The 13,928-nt window shown below is 40.1% G+C and overlaps 1 protein-coding gene across 1 annotated transcript in view; it reads left to right on the forward strand.

Moving 5' to 3' along the window:
- Nucleotides 1–13,928, forward strand: part of LOC145337704 (voltage-dependent L-type calcium channel subunit alpha-1D-like) — a 651,603-nt gene that overhangs the window by 595,380 nt on the left and 42,295 nt on the right. The gene's annotated exons all lie outside the window — the stretch shown is intronic.

A 13,928-nucleotide genomic window follows, 5' to 3' on the forward strand; every position in this document is an offset into this window, starting at 1 on the left:
AAACTGTTTCGTGACATGAAACCAAGTAAAAGATATTGGCCAGGATTCACCCAACCCACAGCGCTGCTTCAATAGCACAGAGATATTTAGTGAGATCCATGACTGGCTAGAGTCTCCCAGGTCCTTTTTTTCAGAGTAATCAGTGCTGTGCCGGAAATCAGTATGGAGCTGATTAACACATTGAAATCTGAATTTCCATGTGATTAGCGAGCCTGGGACGGTGGTCTCTGGGCCTGATAACTTCTACCCTTCTGCTGGGAATGGTTCCCACCAGTGAGGTTTACAACTGCTCCCCACTAACAGGGAATGGGCATCCTCACCCTGCTGGAGGGGACAGATGCCATTGAGGCCTCTCAGGAGGTTGGAGGCAAGGGGGTGCCCCTTAGGCAATGCCAGCCTGTCACCCTAGCACTGCTTATTGGGCACCTTCGCACTACCCACTGGACACTGAGCAGTGCCAAGCGGGGCAGGGCCAGAGGGGGCCGGGAATACTGAGGGTAGGTTTTATTGATGGAGGCAAGGGACTCGCTGCCACTCTGCAGTGGGATCAGTGGGAGGAGGACAATTGGGACTGGTCATCATGGGGTGGGGGGGGTCAGGGCTGTCCATCGGTGGGGCAGATTGGGACTGGGGGGTGGTGTCAGGGCTGGCCAATGGTGGTGGGGGGAGATCAGGATTGGACTAATGGTAGGGGAGCAGTTTGATAGACTAGTGATCAGTGCGGTGGAGGATCAGGAAGGCTGGCGATTGGGGGGTGGTGGGGGTTGTTGAGAGGCCAGCAATCAATGGGGGAGGCCAGAAAACAGCATAGGGGTTCTGTGATAAATAGGAGGCCAGCAATCGGGAGGTTGGCAATGGGGGAGTCCAGTGTGCATAAGCCGATCATTCCACTATGCTACCAGTCTTTTGGGCAGTATGAGGCCCTGCTTCCCACTTTCCAGCGTGAATCATTCTAAGGCACTCAATGGAGCACACGTAAGAAAGCCCAAAAAATGGGCAAGAAATTTTCTTGTTTTCCTGCCCTGGAGAATTCGGCCATTAATGTAGATAACCAAAAGCTTAGTCAAAGAGGCAGCTTTTAAGGAGAGCCTCTAAGAAGAAGAAAGTTTGAGAGGCAGAGAAGTTTAGGGAGTCTTAAGACCTTGGTAACTGAAGGTAAGGCTGCCAACTTTGGAACAATTAAAGTCAGGAGTGCTCAAACGTTGAATGCAGATATCTAGGACGGTTGTGTGGCTGGAGGAAATTCCAGAAATAGTGAAGATCAAGATCAGAGAGGAATTTGAAAGCAGCGTGTGGCATAGTGGTTAGCACTGCTGCCTCACAATGTCAGGGACCCGGGTTCAATTCCCAGCTTGAGCCACTGTCTATGTGGAGTCTGCATGTTCTGCCTGTGTCTGCGTTTCCTCTGGGTGCTCCGATTTCCTCCCACAGTCAGAAAGATGTACTGGTTAGGTGCATTGGTCATGCCAAATTCTCCCTCAGTGTACCCAAACAGACTCCAGACTGTGGTGACTAGGGGATTTTCACAGTAGCTTCATTGCAATATTAATGTTAAGCCTCCTTGTGACACTAATAAATAAAAATAAATAATAGATTTTAAAATCAAAGCATTTCTTAACTGAGAGCTATGTAGGCTGGAAAACGCAAGGGTAACGAATGAATGGGACTCAGTATGAGTTAGGACACAGGTAGTAGTAGGTTTACAGAGGCTTGCCAGGAGAGAGTTTGCATAGTCAGTAATCTAGAGGTCTCAAAGGCACAAATGAGTGCTTCCGCAGCAGGTAAGCTGATATACTGCAATAGCCACTCCCCTGCGATTGCAGAGATGGAAATAGGTGGTCTTCGTGATGGCATGGATATGTGGCTGGAAGCTCATCTCAGGAGCAAATATGATACTAAGGTTATGAACAGTCTGATTCAGGCTCAAACAGGGGAGAGGGTTTAAGAAGATGGTTTGCAGAAGGGAAAAGAAACATTAGTTTATCTTTACTTCCCAGCCTGATCCTGGAATAGTGAATAGTTTTTGAAGACATGACCCTGATAATGCTTTATGTGATCAGCCAGATCTGTCAATGAATGGCTTAATCAGTAATCTGCCATATCTGTTCAAATCTGCATCCTTTGGATTTAAGAAAATAGAGATAAGGGTTGTACAGAGTGACCAATGTGAAAAGGAATAATAATTTTAGTGGCGATGTGGGCATTAAAAGTGGAAGTGAGAGTATGATTGACCAGATTGGTATTTTGTAAGTGAATAGGGAATAAGTTTATTTAAGGAATGAGCACAGCGGAACTGGAGTTTGGAAGGGAAAGGGAAATGTGGAGGCAAGGTGAAAGAAATAAGTGATCAGAAAATGTAATGGATCTGATGAGGGTAACCAGGCCATGTGAAATGGGATGGGGAGATTCAGGGAGGATAGAAGGGCAGAATTCAGAAGAAAATCTTGATTAAGTAGAGATTAACATCACTGAAAATAAGAAATCACTCAGTGAGAGAAAACACCAGTGAAGAGATCTCAGTGAATTCTGTGTAATTACTTTAACATATATATAGGGTTCCATTTTTCAAATGATTCATTTTTAATAACCAGAGAGTATGAGGAACAGTATTCACTTTCTGATGGCATTAAACAGATTGGGAAGTATTGGGCACCTAGAGCTCAGCACCCAGCTTCACTAGCGAGATTAAGCTCTGCTCCTCCCCTTGCTGGTGAGAATCACATCCTGGCACTTCTTTTTGACTAAGTGTCATGAGATTGCTTTTTTATACTCGCCCAAAGAACGTGTCTGAAATTCTCCTGTTTTCTCACTCAGTCAGCACATAGAAATATTTAAGGTGAATTTAGCCCTAAAATGCAGCTTCACGTAAGGCAGTGGTACTTACTTCCTTTCAGCCTCTGATTTTGTATGTTATACTGCTACAAAGTACCAACTTCAGGCAATGTGAAACTACTTATGTAAAATGGTTTAATTTTTCTTGCTTAGAATCACATTGCTGACTTTAGGTCATTGAGTTATATTGCAGCGCTTGTGCCAATGGGTGCCCCAAATAGCTTTTATTGGTCTGTAAGTGGCAGTATGTTATATCCTTAGATATTGCAGCCCCTAAAATCGGTATTCTTACCAGTGGGGTGCAGGTATTGGGGGTGGGGGGTGAGATCATGCTGGGACTCTGTTGCAAAGCTGATTTGGAATCTTGTGTTGGAATGAACAGGTGTTGGATTCATTCATTTTCAGCCAGAGGACATAAATGGAGACAAATCTTTGGAATGGTGTATTTGCTGAAATTTCCACTTGTCTTGCCTCCCCCAGTTTATCATATCTTTACATCTATGGGCACATGTTGCTGATAGAAGTAGGACCCACAAGAATATCTCTGGTAGGATTCACAGGTTGGGTTTTCAGTAAATGACTTAGCATGCCAATGATGTTGGTAAAAATGGATTACTTCCTTTTAGTTATTTATTTACCTGGTCCTACCAGCTTTACCCAGAAGCTGCTGGCCAGCTCAGCATTTTATTCACTTCTGGTATCTAGTAAGCACACAAGCACATTACGAAAATTGCCAACTCTGGGAAATCCAGTGGAGTCAAACTCATAGGTCACTTGCACCATGATCCTAGTGGTGGAGCAGGATTATAGGCTTTTAGGTCTTGCACCTCCACCAGAAACAAATGCTCCCATTGCACTAAAATCACGAGGATTTTATAATACCTCAGCTGTATTAGCAAAATGCTTTTATCTTTCAATCACATTCTAATCTTTTAAAACTGATTATCTACCCTTTTTAACACTTCTAAACATAGTGTTTTATTCATACATAAATTCTATTAACTGCTGTTTATATTTCTAATCTATCTTTCTATAATCTGATAATTCTTGATATACTGCAGTAAATTATCGTAAATCAGTGAAATTTGCTAAACCAGACCTTGACAATGTTCTAATAAGCTACACAAAAACTCAAATGCAAATAAAAGAATTTCTGCTATGCTCATAGCTTGTCCATCATGATTCTATTCTTGTATCTGTAATCATATATATTTGTGATGCATTTATATCAAATGCAGCAAGGTTTTAGAGCAGAAGATTGATGTACAAACTCCCCAATTGTAAATTAAGTTTTTCCCTGTGCTGAAGAAAATAAATAACCATTATCTGTCACAGCATAAGAGACAAAATTACGGTGATAAAATCTTTAGGAGCATTTAATTACATAGTATTTTCAGCACAGAAATAAAACATTTGGCCCAACAAGTATCTTTTTGCTTCACATCACATTTTAATGATTGAACATGATATAATCTCTAAGGCATGTCATAAGAATAGAACATAGTGTTGTCTCACTTGTTTCTACTTATTACACAGTCGAACCTTACACAGATTCTTAAGTCAACAATATCATGTATTCTTCAACATCGATGGCAACAGCTCTTTGTTACTTTAAGCTTACATTTTAGTTCAGTTATATTGACCAACTCAAAATCCGTTAACTTACTGAAAAAGGTAATAGAAGAAAGGTACTGAAAAAATGTTGTTATTCATCACAAAATAAAATAATTTCTTAAGTCCCATCATTCTACCAAATATGGTGTTTGTTTGACAATTAAGGAACAACCAGGACAATAATAAAATAACAACGGTGTCCACCCGTACCCATGAACTCCACTGTGGGCACCATGTAGATTACGCTCAGGGCTGGTATGTGTGGGTCACTTAGTTCAGTGTAATTGAGTTTCAGCTTACGCACAATGTACACTGCATCACTGTAAATGAAGTCTGGATTTGACAAAAGTGCTTCAGTTCAAATGCTGCACAGAGCAGTGTTCAGCAGCTGTTTGCATTCAACACAAACTGAAATGGGGTCTGCTGAGAAGAGCAGTTCTGTGGAATTGAATCTGGATTACTGTATTTCATATGTGCACTGCTACAGTGTAGGTGTTTTATATGTTTTAATTGATTATTGTAAGTACGGAACATAGCTTTACTATCTGTGTTTTAATGTCATTGAACAGTTTGTTGAAGCATCAGTCTGGTTACACAAATAGCCTACATAATATTTTAGAAACCTAATTGTTAGTAGTGGCTTTTGCTCATATGTATGGAACAAGTTTGCCTCATGATCCTGATTTCAGTGTTTGAAAAGCTCATAGTAAGCAATACTGAAAATTTAGAATTTATAAGATCAATTAAACAAGTAATTTAGAACTGTATGCTCAACCTTTTCAGATCTGTGTTAATTGAATACAAATTTAGGCAATAAGAGACAGAAACTTATTTAAATGTAGTTTTTTTTTAAACAAAATATGGACTTGTGACCTATTATGTACCAATTTTTGCAATAGGAAATATGATTCAATTGTCAGTTTGCAATTTTCTTTCGAGAACTCTGTGAAACAAAATCTACCCTTTCAGCACTGAAATTACTTAGCATCTTGGAAAATAGTCATATATTTGCAATAATTCATCAAATGAAAGAATATTGATTTGTAAAATGTAAATACTGATTATTACACACAAAACAGAATGAATTAGAATAATAAACACTGTGACTGTTGATGTTATGTATCATATTAAGGTGTCATAGCAGTAATCCTCAAAAGGTTAACTTTAATTTATTTTTTGAGTAGGTTATATTTTATACAACATTCCATTTACAAAGGATTGTTTCTTTATGATTTTAGAACGTGCATGCCTTATTACTAAGAGAAAATATTAAGTTTCATTTGTATTGATCTTTGACTGCTAAAGCTGTTAATTTAAATTACAGTGTGTGTTTTCCATCTCAGGGCTTCTTTGATTAGTAGTTTTGAAATGGGCAGGAACTTGAGATATTCGATTTGCTATGACAATGTAATAACAAATCAGAATCTATGGTGATTAATTTTATTTCATCTTGACTCATTGCTTCTGTAGCTTCAAAATCACATATGCAATTGAGTTGTGTTTCTTCAGCCTGCCAGCACCATCACACATAACCAAACAAAAAAAATGGACGATTTTGTATCTTTGTCACCAATTTTGAAAAATGCTTGGAATAATTTATTTCAGGGCAACAGATGAGAAAAGTCAGTGAGCACTTCTGGCATTTCAAGAAAGTATTTATTTTTAGTGTTAGATTCTACTACTGGGGACAACAAAGAGGGAAATTTGAAAAAGTAGCAAGAGTCACTCCGGAGCAATAAGGCAGGCAGACCGCTAAAATCACCACAGCGACTTAACCATTGTGATTCCGTTGGTTGGAATTTTAACCTGCTCTTTTAAACAGCAGAAAGAGCATGCTCCTGCCACAATTACACAATGGGGACCTGACTCTAATCTTAACCTGAAGCCTGCAGGGGAAAGTTGTCATGCTTTGCTCCCATAAGCCAAATTGATGGCATACAGGAGCAGAGCTAGAAAGGTCTCTAAAAGTTAGTAAATGTAATTTTTTTGGTGGATGTTGGTAGGGAATGTTCCTTGTGAACCAACAGGAGCTTGGTCCGTATTTCTCTTCCCTCCTCTTCCTTCTCCTAACTACAACTGATTGCTGAGACTGTTCCATCAACTTCAGGTGGCGCAGCCTTCTTGAAATCACTCTGACTGGCTTCTATTTCCCATGGGTTTAGGTGAACACTGATATGGATCCTCCATATGAGGCCCAGACATTAAAGTTTCCTTGGCATTGTATGGCTGGATGGTTTTCTGTTCACCTCAACCCGTGCCGACATGACTTAAAATCTGACCTAAAGTCTCAGGGGTTATGTTAGACAACAGTTTATTGTTACAAATGAACTGATGCTTTGAAAGCATTAAGAATTGTCATGTAATTTATATTCTTGTTTTTAACATAAAATTTGGTTTACTGTGAAACTTGGTTCTGCAGAGCCGTATGCAATGCAATCCAGTGAGATAAGGAGTTTTAATATATGTGAGCTATTATTGTGGTGTGATGTTCAGTATTAATGGTGACACAAGGCATTGGATCAGACTAATGATATTGCACCAGTTGTGTAGCAACTATCATAGTATATCATAGTGAAAAACAAACTCTTGAGTTTCAACTGCATCTTAAATAACATTTTACAGAGGAAACATTGCAATTTTTTCTGTTTTAAGTACATACACATTTAAAACCTGCATCTGTAAACCTGATGTTAGCACATGCCATCACCGTATCCTGCTCAAATGCAAATTATTACCAGGTTCTGATTCTCTCCGGGAAAGAAACAAAATAAATATATTATTTGCTCATTAGATGAATCTTTTTCTATTCTTATTTTGTGTAAGGTTGTGAGTTTTTCACATTGTACTTTGCCACATTGTCAAACTCACAACAAAATAACTGCTTTAATTAGCAGGTGATATTTTATGTAACAGCTGTATTTATAATAAACTAAGTTTTTCATACATTTCCTGTAAGTGTAACATCTACTTCCTGTAGCAGTCGTCCCTGTTTTATCATGATTTTTCTGTCACTGTTCAGTCACACTATTTCCATTATGCCTAATTTTCATTCTATAAAATGCTATTTCAAATACTATCTCTTCTACTGCCCTTTGATTGGCTTATTCTGGTTTGCAACTCATCCCAATTATGGTGCTCCCAGCCTAAGCCCTTCCAGACACTCATCATAGATTGGCTGAGTGGATAACCTAATGAACCTCAGCATTGGTCCTCCCAGCCTCCACTCCCATCTCTGTCACAGGTCAGAAAGTCTAACTTCTATGGCAGCTTCTTTCAGGTAAGTTTTTTCCTACCTCAAACATTCTACTCTGGTTGACTTCTGGAGAGGTGCTATATGGATATAGCACTTCTTTCTTACTCACACATTCTGAAACACTCCTCCTATGCTATCAGACCACAGCAACTCCCTCCCAGTGTGTCCTCAATCTGTAACTCTCTTTGTAGCTGATTAAATACCAGGATCTATTCTTTCCAATACTCCAACACCCTAGACCTTCCCACTGCTCACAAACAGCAGAACCAGAATGGTTCTGCAGAACCAGCAGAACCAGACCAAAGAATTCTCCCCTAATTTTCTCATTAACCCATTTTCTTACCCTAGCATCTCTTCCCCAGTCTTAACACACCGTAACATCAGATCCCTGTGGAATAAAGAATAAGAAGGTAGAGGAAATTGTGGAAAATTCAATTCTGAATATCAGACAAGCAATCTGGCTACTCAGAAGCAGTGGAGGAGTAAAGCCAAGTGTTGGTGAGGTAGAGCTGGATGTTCAGCATTCATGTAGAACCTGATACCATGGTTAGGATGTTGTGTCCCCTGACAATATCAGGCTGGCAGATAATGGAGCATGTAAAATCAAGTGAGGTGACAGGAAGTGCTGTGCCCTTCTGGTGAAATTTTGTGCCATCCCCCATGGTGAGTTTGCTGACGGTGGGAGAATTACGCAGGAGTGTGGTGGGTGGGTACCCTGCCATCATTCTGCCTGCATCCTGATTAAATCCATGGTGGTAAAACCAGTAAACAGTTTATCACCCTGCCACCAATTGAGACAGTAAAGTGGACAATTAAAGCCCATTTAAAGGCCTCATCACACAGCTGCTGATATAAACCAGCAGGTTCACCATGCAGAAACATGACGAGCAATCCCATGTGGGACGGACCTCATTCAAAGGCATTCACTATCTGATCAAAGGACCTGACATCAGGAATGGTGGGGCGAGGGGAGCGGAATGCATGCTGAGAGCCATCACCCTTGTCTGTGAGCTTGAGAGAGACAGGGGGAAGGTTCCCACCTGTTTGGGAACCCTGTGCTCCACAGTGGACATCTCAGCAACAACAGCCCCACATCTTCACTGAAAGATCTCCCCACCCTCATAGTCCTCTTTCACCCCTTCACTGGGATCTGCCTAACTGACCCGGGAAACTCACCCCACCCACCTCTCTTCTGGACCTCTAACAATACTTTTGGTTCAGGAATTGCAGTCTCAGCAGTAGCGCCCCCCCCCCCACCCACACCCCCCCCCCCCACACCCCCCCCCCCACCCACACCCCCCGCCCCGCCCCCCCACACCCCCGCCCCGCCCCCCCCCGCCCCCCGCCCCGCCCCCCCCACACCCCCGCCCCACACCCCCGCCCCGCCCCCCCCCGCCCCCCGCCCCGCCCCCCGCCCCGCCCCCCCCGCCCCGCCCAACGGCGCTGCTGGAACTGAGGAGCTACTAATCCTCTGATTTATCAGCAGCTCTTGAGGCAGGAGATTCTTCCTCAGATGGGCGGATCCATTACTTCAGACAACTAATTGCCTGAAGCATATAGAATTGATTCAAATCTTCCAGGGCTGGAGGAGGCAACTTTTCTCCCAAATTTCCAACTGGGAGGTGGGACAGCACGTCCATGTTAAATCACAGCCCAATTCTTTGGATGATTTCACTAGGGGCAGCAGTTGGAGGAGAAATAGTAGGAGGCCAAGGATAGATCCTTGCAGAACCTCAAAAATAACAGTGCTGAAGCAGGAACAGCAATCATTGAAAGAGTTTCTTGGAATCCTCATACTTTCCTCAAAGCTGCTACATGTCGTTTCCCATCATGTTGTGAAACCTCTTCTTTAAAAGAATAGGTTAAGAGTTAAATTTATAGCTCAGGCAACATATGAGGCGTAGCAAGCAGGATCACTATTTTTTTAATTGATAAAACAGAATTGTGAAATTAATTCACAAAGTAGTGGTTAAAAATAGCAGAAAACCACAGAATAGAAATGCAAATTTTATTAATCGATAATGTTTTGTATGTTACAAACTATGGATTCATAAGAACACAAGAGACACTGTTACAAAATGTTATATCTTGTAACATACTGAGCAGCACTTTGGGAGACCTAGTAATGAATAAACTAATTCTAGGATGATATTTATGGTATCCAGATCATTAGAAAAACAGTAACAGGAGGAAGTCCAAGGCAACTACATAACAATGAATTGCTTCGGGCCACGTGGCTTTTAGATTTGAGGATATGAAATTTAATGAGCACAGGTTCAATGCTATAATTTTATTACTGTTATAAACAGTTGCTCCAGTGATTCAAAAGTTGATCAGATCTCAATTGTCTTTCAAATTGTAATTGAAAATATATTTCTAGACTTAGATGTATAATGGAGGACATTGCAGTAAGTTTGCTGTCAAGAAAAATACATGAGTCTTCCTTTCCCTATGCCATGTTTAATAAATAAATAATAAAATCCTGACAAAATGTCTATTCGTTATTCTATGTACAGTATATCAATAAGTTACTGTGTTGTTATAAAGTTCCCCTTGGGGACAATGGATATTGACTATTGCATCCTATATAATTTAGCGTTCTTCCCAAATGCAACAGTAATGAGACAAGAGAGGAGATGATTGATGGCTGCCTTTCATTAAGCAGATAGTTCATCACTGCTTTCGGCAGAGCTAGCAGAAGTTCTTCCAAATGCAGGTCCACTGCTGGGTTGTTGCTTGTGTCTATTCATCTTTTAGCTCAGGTTCAGTCCTTTGTGTTGCATGGCTAGATGGTGAGGATATCATCCTGCAACTCTCTTTTATCTCTTAAATTCTTGTGCCATATTCCTGCTGTTGGACATTGCCTCAGCACATTTACCCATCTGTGTAGATACACATAGCAAAGCTACTGTAAGGCCACAGAAGATCTGCATTAAGGTTCAATTCAAATGATCCCTGATTATGGAAAGCATTAAGAACATTGTTTCTATATTACAAATTGTGGTGATGCTGAAAGAGCCGCTTACTATTCCTAGGACCTCTAGACTACAAGTCTCCTGCAAAGACTTGTAGAGGCGCAAAATACTTACATAGACTACATATGTCGTGTCATATGGTCAAAAATGACTAAGTGGTGAACAACTGTATACTGTCAGATCTTGCAGCATTCTTTGCACACTTTTACAAAGTTTTCTAACAAATTTGGAATTGTGTTTCAAGTTATTTTGAGGTTGATGGCACTGATGGATTTTCTTGTGCATGGTGCATGTTCGCACCACCACTATATAATTACTAGAATAGCATAACTCAGATGTAAGCTGAACTATAATGTTATGAAGTAAAAATTGGACCTCTTTGCACCCATCCTAAAGGCATAAATGGGACACAATGAGGATCAATTTTGTGGATTAGCAGACACACAAAAGATGTCCAAGCTGATACTGCATTGGATGATTTTTCAGGAGTTCCTGGAAGACAGCCAAAGCTAGTGTTAGAACCTTAGACATGTAAATCAAGTGCCTAACCTCTGTTTCTTGGCCAATTTGCTGATACTCTATCTCAGGATTCTTAAGCAATCATTGGCCAACTGGCATCAAAAAGTAAGTTTTTTTGAAATGTTGAAGTATTATTACTGTGAACCAGGAATGGTTCCCTGGCTCCACAGTATTTGATTTGATTTGATTTATTATTGCCACATGTATTGAGATACAGTGAAAAGTATTATTTCTTGCACTATACAGACAAAGCATACTATTCATAGAATACATTGGGGAGGAGAGGGTGCAGAATGTAGTATCACAATCATAGCTAGGGTATAGAGAAAGATCAATTTAATATAAATAGATCTGTTCAAAAGTCTAATGGCAGCAGAAAAGAAGCTGTTCTTGAGTTGGTTGTTACATGATTTCTGACTTTTGTATCTTTTTCCCAACGGAAGAAGATGGAAGAGAGTATGTCCAGGGCATGTGGACTCCTTGATTAAGCTGGTTACTTTTCTGAGGCAGTGGAAAGTGTAGACAGAGTCAATGGATGAGATGATAGCCAATTGACCCCCATCCGCCCCCATTGCTGAACCACATTCTCTCCTCTCGGGAGCTAACTTCAGTTTGCTGCTGGCAGGCGAGTGCCCTGAATTAATTTATTCAAATAGGTGAGTTGCCTTCAAAAGAGCAAGAGACATTTAGCAATTCACCCAACCAAGATTAATGAGATAGAGTTCCAACTTCTGGCCAGCATCAAGTTTCCAGTTTTGGGAACAAGTTTTAGCCTCCTTTGAACCTGAAACCAGGAACTGATTTTATACCCATCTGTCTTTTATAAGTATTCCTGTATGTAGTTCTCCATATTTAAAATGACTAAAAATCACTTTACTGAAATGAGGCCAGATATAAGCCATTTTGTTTCACACACAGCAGATTAATGAACATATTTAATCGTTGCAATCACTCAGAATTAATTTACTTCTCTTAACTTGCACTTCTTGTGAGAAAGAATATTAATAAATGGTGCCATATTCCCTGATTAGTAGACTAATCTAAACTTTTCTAATCAACCTCCTGGTTCTGAGTAGTTTTAAGCCATAAGTTAGTTTACCCTAGTTGGACAGAGTTGTCATGATGTGGATATGCCAGCGTTGGACTGAGGTAAACAGTAAAAAGTCTGACAACTCGAAGTTTAAGTCCAACCGATTTACTATCCAAACCAATTTATCGATTTATGAGTTTACTATCAAATAAATCGGTTGGACTTAAACCTGGTGTTGTCAGACTTTTTACTGTGGACAGAGTTCCCCTCCCACAACTGGATTGATCTAGCCCATTTGTTTTATTTTTATCTGCTGTGTCAAGGAAGATGGGGTTCATCTAGTCCCTCCTTTGCCCAGCAGTTGGTCAGAAGGGCCGCTATACTTAAACTAGCCTACTCAGCATGGAAACCTGTGAAACAATTCCTTAACACCACACCCTCCCAACTTCTCAAGTTTGCAGGCGAGCCAGACTTAACTTACCATGTGTGAACACAAGCTAGAATTAGCTTAATGTGTCAATCTATTTGACTTAAACAGTTTTAATGATTGGTGCATTATTTTCAAGGGAATCCAAATGAGGACACGGCCTCTGTGTTCAAATTGGTGTTTACTTATTTTATGTATTAAAACCATAGACTCTCAATTTATTCATTCTGGAACTGGTCACTGTTAACAAAGTTAGTATTTATTGCCTATCCTTGTTACCCTTGAGAAGATATTGGTGAATCGACTGCAATCTCTGAGAGGCAAAGATACTCCCATGATAATATTAGGTAGGGAGTTCCAGAATTTTGACCTAGGAACAATGAAGGAATGAAAATATTTTTTCAACTCAGAATTGTGTGTGACTTGGAGGTGATGGAAAAAAGAGCTTAGACTTATGTAATGCCTTTTATGACCTCATCCTAAAGCATGTTAAAGCCAATTTGTACTTTTTGAAATGCTGTCTCTATTGTAATGTAAGAAATGCATCAGTCATGAAGCACAACTAGTCCCAGCAATCAGTGACCTGGTAATGAACAGTTCTTTTTTTAGTGGTTTGTTCAGCAATAGATACTGGCCAGGAGAATGGGGAGAATTCCTCAGCTGTTCTTCAACATAATGCTATAGGGTACTTCTGTGCGGGTAGGCAGGGCCTCTGTTCAACATCTCATCCAAATAGTGGTATATCCAACAGTGTAATGATGCATCTGCTACTCTTCTCCTAAGCGACGGATGTTGCAAATATGGGAGGTGTTACCGAAGAAGCTTTGGCAAGTTGCAACAGCATTTCTGTAGACTCTGTTACGTTTTTCTATACGAAGTATAGGTATCAAGCATACAAAAAGGAATGATAAAACCAAAATGTGGGTTCCTTAATAGAAAATAAGACAATATACATATAATGTTACCTGGGAAACTGTGTCTTGACTACTATTGCTGCATTCTGAATGCAGAGTTATGAGACTACTATATCACATCCCATCTCAATGGTAGTGATTGACTGTAGTTTAAACATTTCTTTAAAAGTAATTGTACGTCATTTCACAATATCCCCTTTTTTCTAAACTAGAGATTTACCCTTAAATAATCAAACTACTTATAAGGAGACAAAAGAAATAACATTGTGTCTGAATATATCATTTCCAAGCAATAAATTTACAAGTCTCTGAAATGTATAGGTGTTTTGCTTATCCCTCCAACCTTAGTTATAATGATCTTGAT

Source organism: Carcharhinus amblyrhynchos, chromosome 3 (genome assembly GCF_965287045.1).
Source record: "Carcharhinus amblyrhynchos chromosome 3, sCarAmb.v2.hapA, whole genome shotgun sequence".
NCBI lineage: Eukaryota > Metazoa > Chordata > Chondrichthyes > Carcharhiniformes > Carcharhinidae > Carcharhinus > Carcharhinus amblyrhynchos.